Consider the following 25119-nt stretch of genomic DNA (forward strand, 5'->3'; position numbering starts at 1 on the left):
TATTAAAAATGTCTCCACACGCGTGCTCAATAGCAGGGAGCCCCTTGTGCCTTCTGGTCCGCTGGGCATTGCTAAGAGAACAGTCCCCGAGTGACATGGTGCATGGGCCAAAAGAGGAAAATGAAACTTCCAAGAAAAGTTTTGAATTGTGTTCACTTACACAATCAAGTTCTCTCTTTGAACTTTCAACTACAGAGACTTAACTGGCTGTTTGAAGAGTTCAAGTGAATCAGAAGCAATAGAAAGCCACTGCACGCACACACACACACACACACACACACACGCATGCACACACAACACACACCTGCATACAGCACACACGCGCACACACAACACACACACACACTGCCTTCAGGCAAACTTATCAAGGAACTCAGACAAACCTCTTCACTCACGGCAGAAACAAACAAACTAGCTTTGAAATGAGAAATTAATTTTTTTCTTTTTGTGGTTGCAGAAAAAAAAATCCTTGGGTGAGGAATTTTGTTTATAATCAGAGCTTTTGAATAAGTTCAATGGGGAATCTTCAAGTCTTTTGATAAAATCCACTATCAGTGTTTCAAATAATCAAAGCAAATTGCAAGAACTTTTCTCAGCAGAGTAACGAGGACCTACCCCCAATCCAATGCAGGCACCACGCGTAAAGGCAAAGAGTTACAAGTGTCATGTTAAGTTCTAAATCAAGGGAAAGAGGAGACCCTCCTTCCTCTCGCTGGACCTCCGGACCGCCAGACCGCTGGCCACAGGACAGGAAAGGGACAGGAGAGGAATTGAAAGAGACAAGGAGATAAAATGATCCCATTTGCACAGGTCGTCATTGTTAGCATTAGACACTTCAGCGAGATGAATTTTTGTGTGAGCGTCAAAACCTGCCAGGAAAACTTCATGAAAGAACAAACTCATTCAGGAGAGTAGCCACGGTCCTGACGCAGAAGTAGGAGGGATCCCACACGAGTGGAACCTACCTCCCACTCAAGCCTGGTAACGGCATCCGTTTGTGACCTGTCTGGTGTGAAGAAGGAAAATTAGAAAAAGAACATGGTCACAATATTTTTCGGGTATTTTCAAAGTAAGTCACGTGTAAAGAAACCTACGGAACTCTACTGAGAAAATGAGAAACACTTCAATAAACGAAGGCTCAGGCCGGAGCCATGGTCCAGTAAGGAGGGTGTTTGCCTTGCATGCAGCCAACCTGAATTCAATCCCTGGCATCCCATCGGGTCCACTGAGCACTGACTGCCAGGAGTGACTCCTGAGCATCGTTGGGTGTGTCCCCCTCATCCCACCCACCCCCCAAAAAAAGGAGGCTCAAAAATTTTCAGGACTGAAAGGCTCAATATTATAAAGATGCAGATCCGCCCCTGTTTTATTTAGAAAGATGACTAAATTATGGTTAAAAATTCAAATTTGGGGGCTGGAGTGATAGGACAGGCGGGAAAGTGATTGCTTCCCCCAGGACCCTCAGGACTGATCAGTGACCACAGAGCCGGGAGGAAGTCCTCAGGGCCATGGTGTGTGGCCCTAAAACCAAGACAACAAAAGAAGTTATGAATGTCTGTCTGCTTTTGTTTGAGGACTGCACCCAGCAGTGCTCATGGCCTACTACTCCCGGCTCTGTGCTCTCGTGTCATTTCCAACAATCCTCAGAGCATATGAGCTGGTGACTGGCCTCCCAGACCAGGCAAGGCACAAGCCTGCTGCCCTCTTTCCAGCCCCTCCAAAGATGTTTTAAGCCCTGAAATTCATTTGATAGAATTAAAACACCACAAAACAAGAAGGCTTTAGAAAACAACAACCAAAGACACAAATGGTAGGAAAAAACCCAAGTAGGAACGAGGTATTAGATCAATTAAAACTGTCAAGAGGTCAGAGACACACAAACAAATCTCGGACCCAAGCAACTTGCTGCAGAGATGGCCCTGGACTTTACAATAGACCGTTTCCTCTGGGCTAGTCCAGATGAGGGCAGGTGCTGTCCCTCCAACTGCCCTCTTGGAGCCCTGGAGGCCGCCATTTTCTAGAACAAACAACAAGCTCCAGGTACGAGTGGTGGTGGTGGCAGATGCCAGGTCTCATGGGACAGAGGAGAAGTGGGCCCTTCTCCATCCCCCCGCCCCAATGGGACTCTGAGATGATGCCACATCCGGCCACCATCTACTTAAGCTCCCACACGGCCATGATCCAGAGACACACAAACAAATCTTGGACCTGAGCAACTTGCTGCAGCAATCTCTCCAGACCCTAATTATTAAAATTTTAGAATTCCTAGAGCACGCAGCCACTTTTGCGGCCACGCAACATTATATTGGAACCATAACAAGCAGTACAAAACACATTGTCTAGCATTGCCTTTTCGGCACGTATGAGTGGTGGTGGGACTGGTCTCGAAATATCGAGGGTAACTAAAGTAGAGAAAGAGAGTATTGTGCAAATTGTCTGCTACACAGGCAGCGAGAGGTGTGGGATGGGGTGGTTTTTGGTGGTAGAAAACGTGCACTGGTGAAGGGATGGGTGTTTGGTGATTGTATGATCGGAGCTCAAACATGAAAGCTTTGTTACTGTACCTCATGGTGAATCAATAAGAAAAAATAATAGTAACAGTAAATAAAAATAAATCAATATGTCAAGAGCTAAGAGTTGGGTCCCAGTGCCAAGAGAGGTGAGTGAGGAGACCCAGAAATATGACACAATACTGTCCTAAAATGTTTACTATTTAAGATGGGATATTTAAACCGGTAGGACAAAATGAATGCAAAAAGGCTTGGATGTCGAACCTGAAACCACAAATTCATAGTAGAAAGCAAAAGTTATCTGAACCCTGACCATATTGGGGAACTGGGTGCCATGCCGGGAAGACAAAAGCAAAAATAAACCTGTGGACTCCGTTGAACCAAAGAACCACGCTCCAAAGAACCAAAGAACCACTGAACCACACCGTGGAAGAAAGCACCAGGAAAGCGTGAAAGGTAACCTGCCAGAGGGAGAAAAGAGATTGTCCATCCAACATCCAACTAGGGCTTCATCTCCAAAGTAGGTGAGGAGCTTAGACAATCCAACAGCAAAAAACAAACCTTTCCCCCAAAAGACAGAGGCGTTCAACCAATGCTTCTCTAAGAAGACATACAGAGAGCCACAGGCACATGGAAATAATAACATCACTATTCTGAGGAAACGCACATCCAGAACACCATGAGATCAAGTCAGACCACACCCAGGAGAATAGCCAGTGTTGGAAAGACTAGAAAAAAGTCTTGGTCTGGTGTGGACAGAGAAGCCTGGTATGAATGCTGTTCAGAAGGGAAGGCAACATGCATCGGGGGAAAATTCAACTTCTAAAAGAAAGAACAAAAATTGAGCAATGATTGGCTACCACTCATCAAGATGAAAATGGTTAGGCCGGAGTGATAGCAGAGCAGCTAGAGCACCTGCCTTGCATGTGGCTGACCCAGGTTCAATCCCCAGCACCTCACAGGCCCCCCTGAACACCAGGAGTGATCCTTGAGAGCAGAGCCAGGAGTTTGCCCTGAGCACCACCAGGGGAGGCCCCCAAGCAAAACAACCAAAAAAAAAAAAAGGATGAAAATGGAAAATTCCCCATGTTGGCAGGATGTCCAGAAATGACCATCTCTGCTGGCAACAGGATGATCTATCTCACACAAGAGGGACGGGATTTTTCAATTTGGAGAAAAAGCTCTACACATATGCAGATGCATTTTTTTTTTCACTCAGCAGTTTCTATTCTTGAAATGCACCATGGATTTTGAGATAGGGAAGTATGTTTCCTACTGCGTTATATTCTTGAAGAATTAGAAACAATCTACAAAGCATCCAAAGTAGTTCAGTCATACACTTTCATGAGCATGGTTCTGCTGGGGTACCAGTTAGGGCGCGCAGTTTTAGCTTAGGAAACTATCAAGCACGTGAAGTGGAAGGCACAGATTTCTCCAGTGTGATCTCATTTATCTGAAAACATCTACAGTCTTTATACAGCAAATTTTTTTTATTAAGAAATTTTTTAATAGTGAGACATCATGAGGTACAGTTGTAGACTTACAAAATTTTGTGCTTGGGTTTCAATTATACAATGATCAAATACCCATCCCTCCACCGGTGCCCATTTCCCACTTTCATGGATCCCAGTATCCCTCCCACCCCCCCATCCTCCCCATCCCACCCTGCCTCTGTGGCAGGGCATTCCCCTCTGTTCTCTCTCTCCTTTTGGGTGTTGTGGTTTGCAAAAGAGGCACTGAGTGGCAATCATGTTTAGTCTATTGTCTACTTTCCACATACAGCAATTTTTTTTTAAAATTATCTTTGGAGCGCAGAGAGATAGTACAGTGGGTAGGGCTCTTGCCTTGAACAGTGCCAGCTAACCCAGGTTTGATCTGGTACCACGTGTGTTTCCCCCGAGCACCCCCAGGAGTGATCCCTGAGTGCAGAACCAGGAGAAAGCCCTGAGCACAGTTGGCTCTGGCCTGAAAAAGCAAAAACAAAACGGAACCCACGAGATTGTTTTTTTTTTATCTTCTTCCCCCAAACCACGTGGAAGCCAAAATAAATACACTTCACTATAGTCAGCGAATATCAACATGCTAGCTACATGCCAGGAACACATCACAATGAAAATGAAAAGGCTTTTTAATTTTTGAAAAGCTTTGAGCAACCCAGATCATTGTCAATTTTTGCTCGAAGAAGAAGGCCCTCCCGTTGTTCATCGATTTGCTCGAGTGGGCCCAGTAACATCTCCATTGGAGATTTTGTTGTTACTGTGTTTGGCATATCGAATACATCACGGGTGGCTTGTCAATAAAGAAAAATAATCAGAAAAAAAAAACATATTGCCAGTGTGCCTTGTTTTCAGGATTCACCAAAGGGTCTGGCAAAAAATATCTGCTTCCTGGGACCACAACACCCAAAAGGAGAGAGAAAACAAAAGGGAATGCCCTGCCACAGAGGCAGGGGGGGATAGGGGGATGGGGGGTGGGAGGGATACTGGGATCCGTGGTGGTGGAGAATGGGCACTGGTGGAGGGATGGGTATTCGATCATTGTATAGCTGAAACCCAGGCACAAAAATTTGTAAGTCTACAACTGTACCTCATGGTGTTTCACTAATACAAATATATATTAAAAAATCTGCTCTCGGGGCTTGTATGCAGAAAGTGAAGCACCTGGAGGTCCACGGAGAATTCTTATTACCTGTAACCATTAGAGTCTAACAGGGAGTATGAGAACACACGGCTGACACATCACCCATGATGCACCACATGCTAACATTTGTGCCAAGATGCTCACAACTACGTTCTTTCTTTTGGGGAGTGGAGTTGGGCCATACACAGTTGTACTCAAGCTTACTCCTGGTTCTGTGCTCAGGGAGGTGCCAGGGATTGAACCCCAGTTGGCCGTGTGCAAAACAAGTGCCCTCCCCCTAAACTGTTCCTCTTTCACGACTATTTTCTAAAGAGATGCTATTATTCATTCTCAAATGGCCTTTATGAAATCAGCTATCTGGCATAGAAGAGGGAGAAAGAGAGAGAGAGAGAGAGAGAGAGAGAGAGAGAGAGAGATATCAGTCTCTAATCCTGGCATATCCATCTCTCCTGCTACAGGAAATCTGCCTTCAATTCTCTCTCTCTCTCTCTCTCTCTCTCTCTCTCTCTCTCTCTCTCTCTCTCTCTCTCTCTCTCCCCCTGCCCCCCATCTCTCTTGCTTTCTGTAAAACTTCACTCACATCTTCATAACAGCATGGGTCAGAGGGCTTCATTTATTCCATTGAATAAAGCCAGGTTCAGTAAAAACAGAGAAGGGAAATTTAGCATCCACGGCCCAAAACAGTGTGCAGAACTTACTGATCAAATTGCTTTGCTGCTAACAGCTTCTTGCCTGAATCCCGATTCCACGGCAACTCGAGTTGCTTGTTGGGTCTCTCGCTCCTCCAAATTGGATCTGAATGGACCCAGTGAATTCTTGGAGCGCTGGGAAAGAGTGGCTTGGAGCTAAAATGTGGGCAAGGGGCTGGAGCGATAGCACAGCGGGTAGGGCGTTTGCCTTGCACGCATCTGACTCGGGTTCAATTCCCAGCATCAGGGGAATTGGGCCATGTTGGACCATATGGTCCCCATGTGGTCCCCCGAGCACTTTCAGGAGTAATTCCTGAGTGCAGAGCCAGGAGTAATCTCTGAGCATTGCCGGGTGTGACCCGCCCCCCCTCCCAAAAAAAAAAAGAAAAGAAAAAATGTGGATAACTCATTGTGGTGAGTTCTGAGTGATTTTTTTTCCTGAGTGGAACAACTCCTGGGAAGTTGGTGGAATTATGGCTCTTTTCTAGAAAGATTCCCAAGGATGATTTTCTCAAAATGTGGGTTTCAAAGGCCTGAGGGGAGTCCCTCCCTGAGAGCTTGTTTTCTGTTCTGTGTCTTGAGTCTGAAGAGCTAGCACTCGGCAGGAGGTAGGCACGGGCCCGAGTTCAAGGAAGGGCTCTCGACATCACCCTCCCCTGCTGCCGGCAGAAGGTGCTCTCCCAACCCTCCCCTTCTCTGTCACACGGTCCCTCCAGGGCACTGGGATGTGAGGGGAAAAGTCATACAATTTTTGTCTCAATTTGCTTTCTTTTCTTCTTTTTTTGAATCACTGTGAGACACAGTTACAAAGCTTTCATGATTGAGCTTCAGCCATGCAATGATAGAACACCCATCCATCCACCAGTGTTCATTTTCCACCACCCATGTCCCCAGTATCCCTCCCGCCCTCCCCACCTGACCCCACCCCCTGCCTCTGTGGCAGACACCTTCCTTCTTACTCTCTCTACTTTGGGGCATCATGGTTTGCAGTACAGATACTGAGAGGCCATTGTGTTTGGGCCTTACTCTACTTTCAGCACACATCTCCCATCCCGAGCGATCCCTGCAACCATCATTGACTTAGCGATCCCTTCTCCCTCCCAGCTGCCTTCTCCCCCAGCTCATGAGGCAGGCTTCCAACTATGGGGCAACCTTCCTGGCCCTTGTCTCGACTGTCCTTGGGTGTCAGTCTTTTGTCTCTATTTTTAGTAGCATGTGGACCCCACGTTACTGTCACCTAACAGGTTATGTAGTCAGATACCGAGGCCCCCCCTCTGAAGAAAGGGGAAAAGAACTTCTAGTCAACGGAAATGAGGAGACATTGGTTCCACGGCCCAAACACTCGTTGTTTAAGAAAGCTGGGAGGATGCTTTTGCCTTGCACGCAGCTGACCTGGGGTTCGAGCCCCAACACCACACAGGGTCCCTCCAGCCCCGACAGGAGTGATCCCGGAACACAGAGCCAAGAGTGATCCCCAAGCACTGCGGATGTAGCCCCCAAACAGAAGCAACAACAAAACCATTCGTGCAAGATTACAAGAAACAGACACACCTCTCGCACATCAGGAAAACGGCGTCCGAGTGAGGGCCAGGGCGATAGGACAGCAGGCAGGGTGCTTGCCTTGCATGAGGCTGACCCAGGTTCGATCGCCGGCATCTCATATGGTCCCCTGAGCCCTGCCCGGAGTGAGCCCTGAGTGCAGAGTCCAATAATTGCCGGATGTGTCCCCCCAACACATGAAAAGGCATCCAAGGAACCAGTGCTCAGCTCAGATTATTCCAAAAGACATTTACAGAGTAGAAGGAACAGGGGTCCACTTTGGGCCCAACTTACTGGCCCAGACGGTCTGTGTCCTTCTCTTCGGGACGGAACTGGGCAAGGAGCTCCTTACCGCTGGGGCGAGACGGTTTCGCAACCTCCTGGCTGCCTGCCTGCAAGCTGCCTGCTATAAATAGCCTCAGTTTCCTCACTGAGTGTCCACAGCTGGAGGGCCAGGTAAAATCTAGCCCGAAGTGTGTTGCCCGCATGCACGTTCCTTGAGACCACTCATTTTTTTTCATTTCATTTCATCATCCTGTTAATCATCGATTGCCTTGAGCAGGCCCCAGTAACGTCTCTTTCATCCTAGCCCTGAGATTATATTCAAGGCTCTTTAGGAGAATGAGACCCATCATTGTTACTGGTATTTGGCATATTGGGTACGACATGGGGAGTTTGCCAGACTCTGCCCTGTGGGCAGGCTACATTCGATAGCCTGCAAGTTTGTCCAAAGTAGGAATGAGATAATAAGATGTCATAAAGAAAAGTTCTGATAAGATGTCGCGGGGCAGCGAATGCGGCCGCGCGGTTCCGGGATCTGGATTTTATAGTCTCTGAGTCTTGGCCGCTGATGGGATTACACGGCGCCAGGGGGCCAGGTGGTGGGTGTGACCCCCGCCTACTGGAATTTGGAGGATCTGGGTGGAAGATGCTCGACTCCAATTCGAGTGGAGGTCTCGGCCCCGGAACCCGCGTGGCTGTGTCCCTCTGCCAGTACCTTCATGGGTGCGGAGAGTGGGTTGAGACCACTCAGCAGTGGAAAATCTAGCAGTTCTCTGAACAATTTCCACCATTGACATCCACCATGAATTTTACCACGAGGGTCCTTTATTCTCGCCCCTTAAAATAGTTTCCAAACGGTAGGAAGGGACGCAGCGCGTGGCCAGGGTGCTGGATTGGAGGCCGGGGACATCAAGATTCCTGTCCCCCATTCGGATGTCCCCTAGCTCCGAGGGAAATGCCACAGTGTTCAGAGGGACGTGAGAGGGCTCTGTGGCTGGACAGCGGGCGTTGGGAATCCCTGGAGCGTTCGGCATCTCATATTCTACAAGGGCTTACCGGCTCCTTCAACAAACTTCACGCACTTTTCTCTAAGGGAACTTTCTTGGATTCCTTTTAGCGGATTATTCATACCAAGCAATACAAAAGCAATTATTTAGATCCTCCTTTGGGGCCAGGCTTTGGGGATCAGGGTGGACTCATTTGAAATAGGGTGGTGGGGAGGGGTGATGGTGGTGGCATTGGCGTTGGAGCGTTGAATTTCACCAATTATTGTGAAAAAAAATTTCTGCAAATATAAAATATCATTTCACCATATCACTGTCTTCCGGTTGTTCATCGATCGCCTCGAGCAGACCCCAGTAACGTCTCCTTCGTCCTAGCCCTGAGATTTGAAAAAGTGCCACACTCGAGGCTCTTTCAAGGTCAGGAGAATGAGACCCATCATTGTTACTGGTTTTAAATTTAAGAAAATTTAAGAAAAACAAAAACTAGAAAAGGGGACGCAGCGAGTGGCCAGGGTGCCGGAGTGGAGGCCGGGAATGTCAGAATTCCTGTTTCCCGGTCAGCTGTTCCCTTAGAGTCTGGAGAAAACGTGGCAGAGTCAAGAGGGACGTGACTCTGAGCTGTGAGAGGGCTCTGTGGCTGGACAGCGGGCTTGCACTGGAGGCCTTTAGCCTCTGAAAAGACAGAGTGGAGGGGTGGAGAGCGGGGGAATGACTCAGTGTCTGAAAGGGAGGGGGTTTTTGCATGCACCGAGCAGGATGGCCCCAGAGGCTTGCTCCCTGGGGGCCCTGGGCCAGAGGCAAGTGACCCCTGGCCAGCAGAACCGGAGAGACCCGAGCATCCAGCCAGGAGCACCCACCCACCCTGCTGAGAAACTGCGTGAGCTCCAGAGCGCCCCCTGGCGAGCATGTGGCCAGATGGGACACAGCAACCCGGCCCGAGGTCGCAGGGAGGGGACCAGAGACAGTTTCTACGATGTCAAGGGCGCAGACACGGTTCCCGAATATTCAGGACAGTGAGACTTAAGAGGGCAAGATGCACAGGAACGGAGGGTGCAGGCCCGGGCCCGGGGGAGGGGGCGGCTGCTGCAGCCAAAGAGGAAAAGGGGGGAAGGAAAAAAGAGAAATCCGGGGAGCTGGGGACCCAGAGCAGCGAACAGCCAGGTGGGAAGGGCGCTTGGTCCCCCAAGTCTGCCAGGAGTGATCCCTGAGCACAGAGGTAGGAATAAGCCCTGAGTACAACCAGGTGCGCCCCCCTCCCCTCAAACAAAACAAAACAAAACAAAACCTACACGCACGCTCAAATGCATTAACTCCAACCAACCCCCTTCCTTGCCATCACATGACAATCACAGTTTTTTGCGGGAAGGTGCTTCAAAGCAAGTGCTCAGGGGACCCAGGAGTCCCAAGGACCATTCTCTGACGACTGGAACTGCCTGTCTCATCTGAAGCCCAAACGTTTGGTCTTGAAAGAACCCGTGGTAGGGTTGGTTTCTTTGTTGGGCCACACCCAGCAGTGCTCAGGGGTTATTTCTGACTCTGTGCTCAGGGAGCACTCCTGGCGGTGTTTGTGGGACATTCGGGAGCGGCAGGGACTGAGCTGAGGTTGGCCACGTGCAAGGCAAGCGCCCTCCCCACTGTGCTCTCTCTTTGGCCCTCAATCTGCGTTTTCTTTTTCTTTTTCTTTATGTTTTTGGCTTTTGGGTCACACCCAGCTGATGCTCACGGACGACTCCTGGCTCTGCACTCAGGGATCACTCCTGGCGGTGCTCAGAGGACCATATGGGATTCCAAGGGTCGAACCCAGGTCCACCTTGTGCAAGACAAACGCCCTCCTCACTGCCCTATCCCCCTGGCCCCTCAATCTGCTTTGTAAACAGTGCTCTTCAGGTAAGTCTCTACACTCACAGTGTCCGTGGGACCTGGTATCCTTCACTCCCAAGTTTTTGAAGTTTCTCCAGGGGGAGTGCATTGATTTTTCCCATTTCTATTGTTGATTTCAAGATTTAACGGAGACGTTGCTGGCGCCCGCTCGAGCACATCGACGATTAACGGGAAGTCAAGTGATCAAGTGATCATTGTTGATTTAGTGCCAAGTCTGAATTGCAAACTCTGTCCACTTTTGTTAACTCTCGCCCAGCAGGAGATTGATGGATTGGTGGGCGTGACCTCCCAGGTCCTCCAGGAGAGGAAAATATAAAGTATTAAGACGGAAGATAGAGCCTGAAATCACACCTGGACAACACCTGACCTGTTCAGGCAGCTGTGCTAGGACCGTCTAGAGAAGAATCATATCAGACTTGCAAATCGCATTATATTTAGCATAACTGGGCTCTCTCTCTCTCTCTCTCTCTCTCTCTTACATTTGTGTCCTAATGGAGCTCACTATAACAAGGAATTGAAGTATTACTTAAGCGTCATGCTGTTAGGGTAGAATTGATTCCAGAAGGATTTTTTTTTTAAATAAAACAGATTTTATTTGGAGGGTTTTTGAAGGTGTAGAGAGGAAGAGAGAGAGAGAGAGAGAGAGAGAGAGAGAGAGAGAGAGTTACATGCTCAAGAGAGAACGCAGGCTTCTCCAAGGGCAGAGAGAGCCCCTACACACACCCCAGCATTAGACGGGAAAGCATGAAAGTCCACATCTCGACAGGGGAGATGTGGGCAACACATGTGTTCAGGCACCACATGTATTTGGCCATGTGGGTGCCAGCAGCACATGGGCTCGGGCAGCATCTGCGTCTCCAGTGAGATTTTAGCTAGTATTGGTTAATTGGTTGGTTGACTGGCTTGAGAGCCATACCTGGAGATGCTCAGAGCTTACTCCTGGCTCTGTGCTCAGGGGTCACTGCTGGCTGTGATCAGGGGACCATAACAGTTCCAGCGGCCAAATCTGAACGTGGATCGGTCAGCTGTGTGCCAGGCAGGTGCCCTATCTGATATCCCATCTCACCACGCCCTTTCAAGGCTGTAGAGAAGTCCATTTTTTTAAGTAATCAATATTTTTATTAATTTAATTTAATTTTTTTATTAGTGAAACACCATGGGGTACAGTTATAGACTTATAAATTTTTGTGCTTGGGTTTCAGTCATACAATGACCGAGTACCCATCCCTCCACCAGCGCCCATCCTCCACCACCACGGGTCCCAGCATCCCTCCCACCCCCCATCCCCCCACCCCACCCTGTGCCTCTGTGGCAGGTCATTCCCTTTTGCTCTCTCTTTCCTTTAGGGTGTTTTGGTTTGCAATAGAGGTTTTGAGTGGTCATCGTGTTCGGTCTATAGTCTACTTTCAGCACGCATCTTGCATCCCGAGCGAGTCCTCCCAACACCCTTTACTTGGTGCTCCCTTCTCCATCTGAGCTGCCTTTTCCCCCCAGCATGTGCTGCCGGTCTCCAAGCCCTGGAGCAGACCTCCTGGTCCTTATCTCAACTATTCTTGGGTGTTCGACTCCCGTTCTGTTACTTTATATTCCCCAGATGAGAGCAGTCTTTATAAAAGTCAATTTTAATGAGACATAATTTAGTTTGCACACTGTATGATTCGGCAGGTTTTGATCTATTATTTGCAAATCATAGGAAAATACATTTCATGGGAGATTTTGTTTGGACGCTTTTTAAGTCTACATGCCAGTGGCCTGAATTATGTTTGCAAGGTGGAGAAACAAGCAGCATGATTGACTTCCAAAACTGTTTTTGGTCACCCCCACAGACCGAAGCTCTGTAAAACATCTCCCCACGGTCCCCCCTCCCCCACCCCTGCTTCTGGCCGTAGCCTCAGCTCTGCTTCCCAGCATGCCCTGTGCCAGGTCTGTGCTGAATAGAATCATCCGCTTCTCACTGCGTGCTGGGGAAGCTTAGGGAAGCTTTCCAGTCTGTTTCCGTGTTGCAGTTCACGCCAAAGCCTCATCGCTTTTGGTGGCTGCGTGGTATTCCCTCTATGAAGCGCCCATCTGCGTGTCTGGCAGATCTCCCTCTGCCTGATTTTTGGGTTGTTTCAGTGGGCGCTGGGCTTGAGGCACTTATGTCCTCAGACAGGTCATTAGGTTTTTATTTGGGGGGGAACACACCTGGGGGTGCTCAGGACTTACTTCCAGCTCTGTGGTCAGGGATCACTCCTGGCAGGAATTGGGGGGGCATATGTCCCAGGTGTTGGGGTTTGAACCTGGGTTGACTGTGTGCAAGGCAAGTGCCCTACTCACTGTACTATCTTTCTGGCCCGGCAGATGAATTGGTTTTTACAAAGCACAAAACTGTGGTTATTTCCTCAGGGAACTCAGAATTAGATTTCTGAGGGAAGAAACTTCTGGACAATGAAGCACAGAAGCAAGTAATGACAGAATCAATAACAGGATGATTGCCAGATGCCATGAGGTGTGACCCGCATGCAGCCTGTTTCTCAATGAGCACAGGAGGGGTCAGAGTTGACTCGAGAAGGGCGGGGGGGGGGGGGGGGGACTGGCACCAGCTGCCCCATCAGTCTAAATTATAATCCATTATCATATCTTTAAGTCAATATAAAGTGTAAACATAAATATAATTTACTAAATTGTATTAAGAGCCTGGCAAGCTCCCTGTGGCATATTCGATATTCCAAAAACAGTAACAATAACGGGTCTCATTCTCCTGACCCTGAAAGAGCTCCAATACAGAGGCATTGGGAAGGACGAGTAAGGAGAGGCTGCTAAAATCTCAGGGCTGGCCCAAAAGGAGAGAGAGAGAGCAAAAGGGAATGCCCTGCTACAGAGGCAGGGTGGAATGGGGGGATGGAGGGGAGGCCGGGAAGGATCCTGGGATCATTGGAGGCAGAGAATGGGCACCGGTGGAGGGATGGGTACTCGATCATTGTATAACTGAAACCCAAGCACAAAAATTTGTAAGTCTACAACTGTACCTCATGGTGTTTCACTAATAAAAATTAAAAATAAAATAAATCCTTTTCTCTTTCCCAAAAATACATTAAAATAAAATAAAATCTCAGGGCTGGCCCAAAAGGAGAAAGAGAGAGAGAGAGAGAACAAAAGGGAATGCCCTTCCACAGAGGCAGGGTGAGATGGGGGGATGGGGGGTGGGAGGGATACTGGGATCTGTGGTGGTGGAAAATGGGCACCGGTGGAGGGATGGGTACTCGATCATTGTATAACTGAAACCCAAGCACAAAAATTTGTTAAGTCTACAACTCTACCTCATGGTGTTTCACTAATAGAAATTAAAAAAAAAAAAAATAAATCCGTTCCTTCTTCCCCAAAATAAATTAAAATAAAATAAAATAAAATCTCAAGGCTGGGATGAATGGAGACATTGCTGGTGCCCGCTCGAGTAAACTGATGAACAATGGGGTGACAGTGATGCAGTGATGTTACTTGGTTAATATAAAAAGCCACATCACAATAAATAATAGTCACTCTAGTAACGATGATCATGAAGGATAATTGTTTCACGCAATACAGTGTGAACACTTTACAAAACATCATAGCAATCTTCCCATAAGTGCATTAGAGTAATTTTCCCCTCAGTACATGGTATTTTGGGTGCACGTATCCAGTCTTTAATTTAACTTTGCTACAGCAGGACAGTGAGGAGTAAATACGGAGCGCCCAGGACAGTCTTCCGTAACCAGCTCTTGGAGTCCTGCCAATTTGCAAGTGATAGGGATGGCCATCATTTATTTATACTTTAAATATCTTTCACTCTAAAAAACGTGATTTCAGAACTTTCGAACTGCCCGGGATGCAATAAGAAGTGAACCCCAAAGAGAGATCATTGTTCTATTGTTGTAACTCAGGGCCAGGACTTGGGTCGGCGGGGGCCGGGGGCCTCCCTAGACTCTGACCAGCCTGTGATAGGACCACGGGGCTTGTACCAGGTCTATTTCTGTCTCTCCGCGTCTACACGGCTATCTTTATCTCTCCCGCTGACTGCCTTGGGGGTTGCACCGGCCTATGGAGACTGACATCCTCCCCAGCACAGAAAACAATGCAGGATGCAAAAAAAAAAAAAAAAAAACCACACACACAATGGCAGAGGCTGTGCGTGACGGTAACCATTTCTTCAGACTAGGTTTCAAGCGTTACTGAGGGCACAGCCGTCTTGCTGTGCTACAAATCAAGCTGTGTACCGGGATTACTTCCTTGGGGTTTCTTCCCAACTTCACCTGCAGACATCAGGATGAACTAAGTTTCTCCTCTCCACAGAATTCAGATTCCAAAACTTTGCAGTTAAAAAAAAAAATAAGCGTGGGGCTGGAGCCATAGAATAATAGTGGGTTCTGTGCCTGGCACCCCAGAGGGTGCCCTGAGCACCACCAGGACTGATTCCTGAGTGCAGAACCAGGCCCAGAGCATCGCTGGGTGTGGGCCCCTAATTCCGCAGATTCATCTCCAGGGCCCAGGAGATTGAATTATAAATTTGCTCCTTTTACTTTCTCTTGTATCTTTCCCGCCCTCATCTTGCTCCTCAAGATGAAGGCCAAGAATCAATTCAGAGGCAACAGACACATGGTTTGGGCTTTGGGATGGAGAATGAGACTTTTCCATTCTCCCAATGGGTCAGTAGTTTTTTTTCCTAGGACTGATGGTACCACATAGGGCCCGGGAATCCTACAAAAACCAACTATCCTCGTGTGGGATGACTAGATTTCTGAATTCTAGAAGTCTTCCAGGCGCTCTAGCAAGCAGCCAAGCACTGTGTTAACTATTGGTGGAAAACAACAGTGATTTCAGGCGTGACGGAGCACCAAACAATGGGGCCTTTGTACCGTCCTGAATTTGCCTGAATCAAAGGGTCGCTGGGGCTGCTTCTCCCGGCCCGTCAAATCTGCTGACCCGTCTCGTCTGCCCATAATTGTTTTCTGCCTTTCGTTTCCTCCAATTGTCAATTATTACTAAAAACAATTATGGAAAAAAAAGTGCGTGTGTCCTTGTTTCCTGGGGCTGCTGAATGCAGTCAGAGCTTGGGGGGGTGGGGGGGGCCTCGTCGTTTCCATTACGGCCAGAGATGCAATCGCAAACAGGAAACGGCTCTCCAGGGCAGAGTGATGCAAGCTGGGGTCAGTCCCAGCAAGAACCCAGCACCCAGAGTTTCGCTTAGGGAAAAGAGACCCAGGGGGGCTGGAGTCACTGTACCGGGAGGGCACTTGCCTGGCAGGTAGCTGGCCTAGGTCCGTTCCCCACCCCCCACACTGGTCTCGGGGCCTTGCCAGGAGAGACCCCCCCAGGACAGAGCCAGGAGTTACAAACCCTGAGCTCTGCAGAGTGTGGCCCCAACCTGGTTTTTCTTCATGGGACTGAAGTTTTGCTTCTAGGCTTACATGCTCGTCTGAAGACAAGAGGTAGAAAGAAATAATAAAACCCACCACTTTGGGGCCAACCAGAGATTCCTACAGTCAACTTTGGAGTCTATGAATTTTTAGTTCTCAACTCTTTTCTCACATGTAATTTTTTTTTTTTTTTTGCATTTTGGGTCACACCCAGTAATGCACAGGGGTTCCTCCTGGCTCTGCACTCAGGAATGACTCCTGGCAGTGCTCAGGGGACCAGATGGGATGCTGGGAATTGGACCTGGGTCAGCCACATGCAAGGCAAAGGCCCTACCTGCGGTGCTCCAGCCCCAGCATGTAATCTTTAAGAGAGTGAGATCACGCAATGCCTGCAATTTTATTGCGTGCTATTGTTCACTTTTCCTACAGTTTCCAGTGTTATTAAATACTTGCACGTGCTTGCATGACTATCTAAATTTCCATGGTCCCGTTAAATAATGTGGAACATTGTACGTCCCTTGTTTTTCAGAGCTGGGGTCAGTCCCAGCAAGAACCGGTCCGCTGTTAGATAAACATGCTCACCATCCATGTTTGTTTCAATCGATCAATAATTCTTGAGGATAAATTTCTGAAAGCGTGACAACCTTTTGCTAACACATGCATTGTGTATTTTCAAGTGACTAGTTAGAATAAAGGGTCAGGGAAATTTTCTTAACAGTGGAAGTGTATCTGTGCATTAAAGCTTAGTGACCTAACTTGCTATGCCTGGATACAGCTACAACACTAGGAAATTACTTGTTTTTCTTAAAGCAAATTTTATTGGACACTTTAAAATATGTTCAATGTAGAAAAGTCACAGATAAAGCTATTTTTTTTTCTTTTTGGGTCACACCCAGCAATGCACAGGGGTTACTCCTGGCTCTGCACTCAGAAGTTACTCCTGGTGGTGCTCAGGGGACCATATGGGATGCTGGGAATCGAACCCGGGTTGGCCATGTGCAAGGCAAACACCCTACCCGCTGTGCTATCTCTCCAGCCCCAAAGCTATTTTTTAATACCATTGATGCATATGTAATTCATTTCACCTGAGTAAAACTATGGATGATTTCTTAAATTTCTACCTGGAGCGATAGCACAGCAGTAGGGCGTTTGCCTTGCACGTGGCTGACCCGACCGACCTGGGTTCGATTCCTCCGCCCCCCTCGGAGAGCCCAGCAAGCTACCAAGAGTATCTCGCCTGCACGGCAGAGCCTGGCAAGCTCCCTGTGACGGATTTGATATGCCAAACACAGTCACAACAACTCTCACAGTGGAGACATTACTGGTGCCCGCTCGAGCAAATCGATGAACAACTGGAAGACAGTGACAGTGACAAACCTTCGACTTGAGAAGTAGAAATTTAAGAAATCTTTTCAGAAGCCGGTTCCAGATGAGTTGAAGACTGCTCTGCTCAAAGTCTCCTTTGGGGCATCCAGAGGGTGTGTGTGACCCCGGAAGTCCTTTGCTGGCCTCAATAGCACCCAAGGGCTCCAGCAACTCTGTGGCCTAAGCAGCTCCCTCCCCCCTACCCGGGCGCCTGGGCTCCCATGCGCTGTTGGCCGTTTCTGCCACTAGAGGGCGGCCTGGGACAAGGCGCGTGAGAGCACCCCCTCCCCCTATCTCTCCCCCACACCCCCACACCCCCCACGTCCTGTTTGATCTCAGCCTTATCTCAAGGTCGTCAGAGAACCCAGGGGAACCCGAAAAAGAAGCCTCGGGGAGAAAAACAGCTTCGGGAATGAGTAAACAAAGTAGAAAATGGGGTAGAAATGATCTTTCTACCCAAAGGGGTAGAGTTCTAGGTCCAGCAGGGGATTGGAGCTGATACCGGCTGATGGCAGGCTCCCCAGAATTGGGGGGCGGGGGAACCTCATCTCCCTCCAAGGTCTGGGACAGGTGCTCAGTGGCCTCTCTGAGAACGACCCAGGACAAGGGTGATGCCCGCTTCCTGGTACCCGGGTTCCATCCCAGGGGAGTCTCAGCAGGTAGGTGATTAGGGACCTGCCCCGAGCACCTGTCTCATCTACCAAGAGAACCTGCCCCCAGGGGCGCTGGCTTGTAGAAGAACAGCCTGCAGGCTTGGCCCGGGGGGCTTCTCCATCCTCACTGGCGGACCCCACTTCCGTCCCCTCCCCCCATGTCCAGCTGCTTGGTCACTGCCCCTGCCTCCATCCCATCATCACCTCCAAAGCAACGGGGTCTGGAGCCAGAGTCCACCCCTCCTCCTTCCCTGATCCCCGTCTCTCTGCTGACCAGACCACGACACCTGGTAGTGTCCGCTGGACTTTGTCCCCGAAGGGTCCCCATCTGGGCTCACTGTCCCCATGCCTGGGGCTTCGTGCCCCTGGGCCAACTTTACAGCTGCTGGTTCCCTCTCGGCCATCACTGGCTCCTGCCGTAAGTTCCTATTCTGAATCTATTCTAAATCAGTCCGTCCACCACCGTTGAGTTCAGTCTCGCTCTACCCTCTTCTCTTCTCCTCAGTTCCCCTCAAGCGAGGTGACCCCCAGCTGCCTGACGGTCAGGACGTAACGCCAGCCACGCAGTTCCAAGAGGCCCTGAGCCAATCTGCGCTTGACGATTCGCATGCCACCGACCTCGTGGTCACATGGACAATGGGATGGAAATGGTGTGTGCTGTGGGTCCTACGTCCCAACTGGGATGCTGCATTGCCCCCAGGAACCCAGAGGCCACCCCCTCGGCCCAGCACGCAACGCCCAGCTCGGGGCTTCTCTGATGAACATCTCATTCTCCAACCTGGGAGTCGGACCCACCCGCTCTCATCAACCTGAACCCTTTGGGTCCCACGTCCGAGGGATCGTGTGCATCCAATTCTCATTCTTCAAGGCTGCATTGAGCTCACCGAAGAGATGCAGTGAAAGGAGAACTGAACCCACCTGCTTTGGAGGGCACTTGGGGGAAAACAGCTGAGCTGTTCCCTGGACTAGACAGTGGAAGAGAAGAAGAGGAGGTGCAGAGACGAACTTGCATTTCGTGCATAGTACACACACATGCGCACACGTGCACAAACACACACGAACACACATACATGCTCTCGCATGCACACACATGCACACGCGTGCGCACACATGAGCACACACACGCATCGCCTTGTCATGCCCCCAGCAGGCCTCGTCTGTTTGTTGTACCTAGCAACATTTCTGTCCCCTTCCCCCTCATGCCGTACCATATCCCCACAGATCTGATTTCACCCCCACCGGCTTTTGTACATCAACTGCAAACACAGACCGACGGTGCAGCTGGTGCTGGGAGCCCATTAGATCGATCCATTGAATGGAGAAGCTCAGCACTGGGCCCACGTAATAGTACAGTGAGGAGGGCGCTGGCCTTGCACACGGACAACCGTGGTTCAACCCCCAGCATCTCGTCTGGTCCCTGAGTACCATGAGGAGTGACTCCTGAGCACGGAGCCAGGAGTAACCCCTGAGCGTCACCAGCGTGTGGCCCCATAACAAACACAAAAAATAGGAAAGATCAAAGTGAAAGTACCTCCCCCCCCAAAAAAAAATATATTAGTTTACTCCAATAGAGTCTGAAGAAGCCTGTGGAACTATCAAGTCATTCCCAAGCACTCTACGACTGGGGGCTGGGGGGATGGGGGCCTTCATCTGACTAAGATGGGTCGGAGGCAGCAAATCGGTTTCTCAGCACTTGCTTCCAGAACAGTCCTGGCCCCGGAGCCTCTCGGAACCGTGTTTTCATTTCCACCAAAAGAACCTTTTCTATGACTGGCATTTCATGGATATGTTTTGAAGCATCCAGAAACGCATGACCTGACTAGCACAAAGACCTCTGAAAGTGACAACTCTTGGTTCAGTTAGGGGTCTCACCATGGGATGAACTGCATAAGCCTTTGATCGTGGCCCTTGGGGGCTCCGTGGGCTGGAGAGCTAGGTTAGTGGGTAAAGTGCTTGTCTTGTGCACGGCTGACCAGGGTTCGAACCCGTGACAACATACGGCCCCTGAGCACCATCAGATGGGGTCTGAACCTCCCCTCAAATCACAAATCACAAATCAACCTGTTATTCGTCGATTGCCTCGAGCAGGCCCCAGTAACGTCTCCTTCATCCTAGCCCTGAGATTATATTCAAGGCTCTTTAGGAGAATGAGACCCGTCATTGTTACTGGTATTTGGCATATTGTGTACGCCACGGGGAGTTTGCCAGACTCTGCCGTGTGGGCAGGCTACATTCGGTAACCTGCCAGTTTGTCCAAAGTAGGAATGAGATAATAAGATGTCATAATAAGATTTTGCGTGGCCGCAAATGCGGCCGTGTGGTTCCGAGAGCTGGTTTTTATAGTCTCTGGGTCTTGGCCACTGATGGGATTACACGGCGCCAGGGGGCCAGTTGGTGAGTGTGACCCCCGCCTACTGGAGTTTGGAGGATCTGGGTGGAGGATGCTTGGCCCCAATCCGAGTCGGCTTGGAGATCTCGGCCCCGGAACCCGCGTGGCTTTGTCCCTCTGCCAGTACCTTCATGTGTGCGGAGAGTGGTCTCCCCTCAAAAAGAAAGAACCTCCCCTCAAAAAGAAAGAAAATTTTCCTATTTCTGAAAATAGTCCCGAAGCTGGGGTCAGCCCTGAGCACAACGCAGGCGTAGGCTCCTGGCATCAAGGTACAGACACGGCCATGCGAATGTCGCCTTGAGACTCCATGGGGATGCTCAAATAGAGAGAGAGAGAGCGAGAAAGCCCCAGAGCCGCACGGGGGTCCGTCCCCCTTGGCCACATTCTTTCAAGGTTCTCTTGGAGGGAATAAAAACACTTTTCTGAGAGGCTCCGGGGCCGGGACTGTTCTGGAAGCAAGTGCTAAGAAACCGATTTGCTGCCTCCGACCCATCTTAGTCAGATGAAGGCCCCCATCCCCCCAGCCCCCAAAACCCAGAAACGTTTTTGGTTGTTGACGTTCCACTTAGACCACTTAGAAAGTCGGCTGCTTCTGTTCAGGAACACCGGACTTGGCGACAGTTTCCATGGGATCAACCATGGTCGGAAAAACACAGAAAGAATCACCTTTCCGGTCTCCCCAGAAGGACAACAGCCGCACCCCACACAGTGCAGGGCCCGAAGCAGCTTCTCTGGGCGACAGATGCAACCCTTAGCTCTGCTCTCTCCCTCGGCTCCTCCAGGGAGCTCACCCAGAAATGGATCCCCTGGGTGCCATCGGTGCCTCTGGTGGACAGGCCCGCGCTGCCGGAAGGGGGGTTTCCACAGGCCGGGCCACTCCCTGGGCACTGTGAGTGCCCTCAGTTCCAGCCCAATCCCTTCGACCTCTCCACTTCAAATTCACTTCTGTAGGCCCCAGAACACAGGTGCTGAATCACTGTTTCAGAATCAAAACGGAAATGCCAATAACCAGTGCGTCCAGTACCAAGGAAAGCTAGTCCATGCTTCTAGAAGGTTCTTTGTCTGAAAAGAAATGTCCCAGGGAATAAGATCTGTATTTCCGTTTGCCCTTGGCCCCACAACCAAGTGTGAAGCACACACACACACACACGCGCGCACACACACACACACACACACGCACACACACACACACAGTACTTCTGGCAAGTGCTGCATCCGGTGTGCACAGCCCCTAAATTTCATCCCCAGCACAACAACAAAAGTTTTCATTTGCCTAAAAAGCCAGGGTTCCAACATAGTTTTCCATTCCCCCCATCAATGTTTTGTGGGTTCTATATGTCCTCAAACAGAAATTTTTTTTTTTAAATTTCGATCTATATTGATTTCCTTTTTTTCCCCTTTGATTTTGGGGGGAGACCCACCCATCATGCTCAGGGTAACCACAAAGGGGAAGGGGCAGACAAAAACATAAATAAATAAATAAATAAATAAATAAATAATTGAAATGGCTCTTTTAAAATCTCAGGGCTAGGAAGAAGGAGACGTTACTGGTGCCTGCTCGAGGAAATCGACGAACAACAGGATGATTGTGATCGTGAAACAAATAAAAATTTATCTTTACTTAATTGAAAATAAAAAGAGAGAATTGCTCTTTACTTAATGTAACAGTTTCCATTTCAGTAAAAATTTTAAAAAAAATCCAAAACCTTTCCTACAATCCTATTCTGCTTGAAGACATCTCTATTAAATCTATTCTAGACCAGCATTGAGCAAAAAGAAGTGGTATGGATATTATTAGCCAGCACTTCAGGCGGAGTAGGGAAACAGGCAGCGATTAAGACATTATTTTTTGTCCAGAGGATCTTTGATAACGTTTTTAAATGACTTAACCCCCTCTGACAAGGAAGCTGAAGAAAACTTAGAAGCTATAAACTGATTTTAAGGAAACAGCCACCGTAGATAAAAGCCATCCCTTCTTGGTCAGAAATCTATGCGGCCCCGAGACACAAGCCAAGGCCAGTAACAGGGAGCAGGACAGTCCCGGCCCCCAACCCCCGGCGGCGTCTGGCCTGTCCCCTTGGTTGGTGACCCAGGGCCACCGACGACGCGAGCTTGGCACACTCACCTTTACTCGAAGCCATGGGGCCTCCTCGGCCAGCTCATCTCTCTCAGCTCGGACACTCGGCTTCACCCACCCGTCGCGTTCCTCCTTCCCCTCCTGGAGAGCGTCTTCTCCCCTCTAAGACGCTGCTCTCGCTTCCATTGTCCACATGCAGTTCAAAAGAAGGTGAAAAAAAACATCAGAGTTGCACAGCAGCTGAGGCCGGAGAAGCACGCAGTGAAGTGGGGCTTTGAGCTCAATGAATTAAAGGTTGTTTGGCTCCGTGGCAGGCACATTTCCTCCTATTCTTTCTGAACTTAGTTTTCCTGCCTCCTGTGGGGCCTTTTCTTTTCCTGGGCTATAAATAGTGGGGCCAGCAGAGTTCTGAGGAAAGAAGAAGGCAGGAAATGTGCTTGGCTTCCAAAAGCAGCCTCCATGCCTGCGCGCCCGAGATCCTTTCCAGCAAGCCAAGGAAACTTCAGTTTGGATGCAGGAACCATAGTCCAGCGTCTTCCTCTCACTTGTTCTCCGTTTTCCATCCCTCGAAAACTCGTCAGGTCCCAGAAGCAACGTTTGGAGGTATTTTCTAGAACGTACCTGGGACCACAGCACAGATCTAATCCTTTCCTTCCCCCGAGGAATTCCAAACACTTTGAATTCCTGTCAGGGCGGGTGGGGAGATGGAAGGAGTCAAACATTTGCTCCTTTTCAGGCACGAAGCAAGAGATAGATAAGAGGGAGAACGCCTCACGAGGGAAGTGGATTGGGGTGCTTGAAGGAAATGGGGAGGGGCCGAAGAGATGGTACAGTGGTTAGGGCCTGCACATGGCCAACCCAGGTTCCATCCCCGGCATCCCTTAGGGTCCCCTGAGCACCGCCAGGAGTCATTCCTGAGTGCATGGGCCAGGAGTAACTCCTGAGTATCATTAGGGGTGACCCCAAAACCCAATACATAATTAAATAAATAATCAAACAAACACTGTCCTCCCATTGTTCATTGATTTTGTTCGAGCGGGCCCAGTAACGTCTCCATTGTGAGACTTGTTGTTACTGTGTTTGGCTAAATACATCGCGGGTAGCTTGCCAGGCTCTGCCCTGCGGGCGAGATACTCTCGGTAGCTTGCCGGGCTCTCCGAGAGGGGCGGAGGAATCGAACCTGGCTCGGCCAGGCTGGCTGCCCACAAGGCAAACACCCTACCGCTGTGCTATCACTCCAGCCCAATTACATAAATAAAATAAACAAAAATTTAAGAAGAGTGAAATAAAAGAGCCAATGAAGCTGTAGTCAACAAGCCACCACGTGCTCCGAGGCCCACTGGTCAGCACGGTCAACTGCTCTCAACCCAGATAAAACTGAAAAATGTGGTAGGATCTACATTTTTTAACCGAAAGGTAGCAACAGTGAAAATCAGGCGTCTTCATCCCTTCTTCTGCTCAGGGGTTACTCCTGGCCCTGCCCTCGGAGATCACTCCTGGTCAGAGGACCGTTTGGGGTGTTGGGGTCCAACCCCACAGCTGCATGTGAGGCGATTGTTCTGGCCTCAAGCTCATAACTTTTTTTTTTCCTTTTTGGGTCACACCCGGCGATGCTCAGGGGTCACTCCTGGATCATGCACTCAGGAATCACTCCTGGCGGTGCTCGGGGGACCATATGGGATGCTGGGAATCGAACCCGTGTTGGCCATGTTGGCTGCGTGCAAGGCAAACGCCCTACCCGCTGTGCTATCGCTCCAGCCCCTCAAGCTCATAACTTCTAAGGAGCTACGAGACCTGGTAGATTCTGCCACCCCGAGAGCCAGGGCTGAGCGGGCGACAGTGTGGTTGAACATTCCAAGCTCTGCGTGATCCACCTCAACCCTTGTAGGTGTTAAAGACAGTTTCGGTGTTCCCGGTCCTCCCTGGGGTCCTGGCGGCCTCCCAGTGCCTAGTGGCTCGTTTCTCGGTGATCCTACACCTGCTGTCAGCAGCTGCTCTTTGATTTCGGGGAACCTGGAGAGAAACAGCGCAGGGGACGGGAATGTTCTGGAGGGAGTGGCCCCCAGAGGCAGCCAGAGACCAGAAGCTCTTTGATCAAAGCTGGGTGGGGCTCAGGGTGCTGTGTAATCCGTGCAGGTGGCTCGGACGCCTTTGAAATCTGTAAAACTTCTTGCTTGTTTGTTTACTGCACGCCCTTCCAGAAGGATTCCAGGCAGTTACCTTTTTTAATTTTTTTTTAATGTAGGAGTACGGGAAAATGTCTAAAACAGGGGTTTTAAATCCAGGTGCCTCCAATGTAGTCGGCAGCTAGGGGCCTTCTGAAACTGGACCAAGATGATAAGCTGATTTTTCAGTCTCGCGGGAAGTGAAGTTGCGTCCGGCGATGCCGTGGGAACTTTCCCGGCTGATACCCGACCAGCCGGAGACAAAGGAGCTGGGGCGCTGGGGGCCTCGTGACACGGATGGATCGATTCGAAACAACTGGAATGTGGGTATTGGAGCAGTCGGCGCTGCTTTGAGTCAGATAAAACCAAGGAAATCTCCAAGGAGGGAAGTCCCGGGGAGGGACCGCGCCTCACACCCTATTTTTTGCTTCGGGGTCGATCACTTGGGGCCTGGCAGCGCCAGCGACTCTGCTTGGGGCCTTCTGTGAAGCTCCAGCCACACAATAGGGAGAACAATGCCCCTAGCCGGACGGGAGGGAGAGGCAGCACACGC

The 25119-nt window shown here is 49.7% G+C and overlaps 1 protein-coding gene across 1 annotated transcript in view; it reads right to left on the reverse strand.

Annotated features, from left to right (window-relative positions):
• RASGRP3 (RAS guanyl releasing protein 3) overlaps positions 1–22558 on the reverse strand; it is a 90166-nt gene extending 67608 nt beyond the window's left edge. The window contains exon 1 of the mRNA XM_056125199.1: positions 22450–22558. The gene's annotated coding sequence lies outside the window, so the exon portion shown is untranslated. The remainder of the gene's footprint in view (positions 1–22449) is intronic.
• Positions 22559–25119: the final 2561 nt, after the last annotated feature.

Source organism: Sorex fumeus, unplaced genomic scaffold, assembly GCF_029834395.1.
Source record: "Sorex fumeus unplaced genomic scaffold, SorFum_2.1 ptg000006l, whole genome shotgun sequence".
Lineage (NCBI taxonomy): Eukaryota > Metazoa > Chordata > Mammalia > Eulipotyphla > Soricidae > Sorex > Sorex fumeus.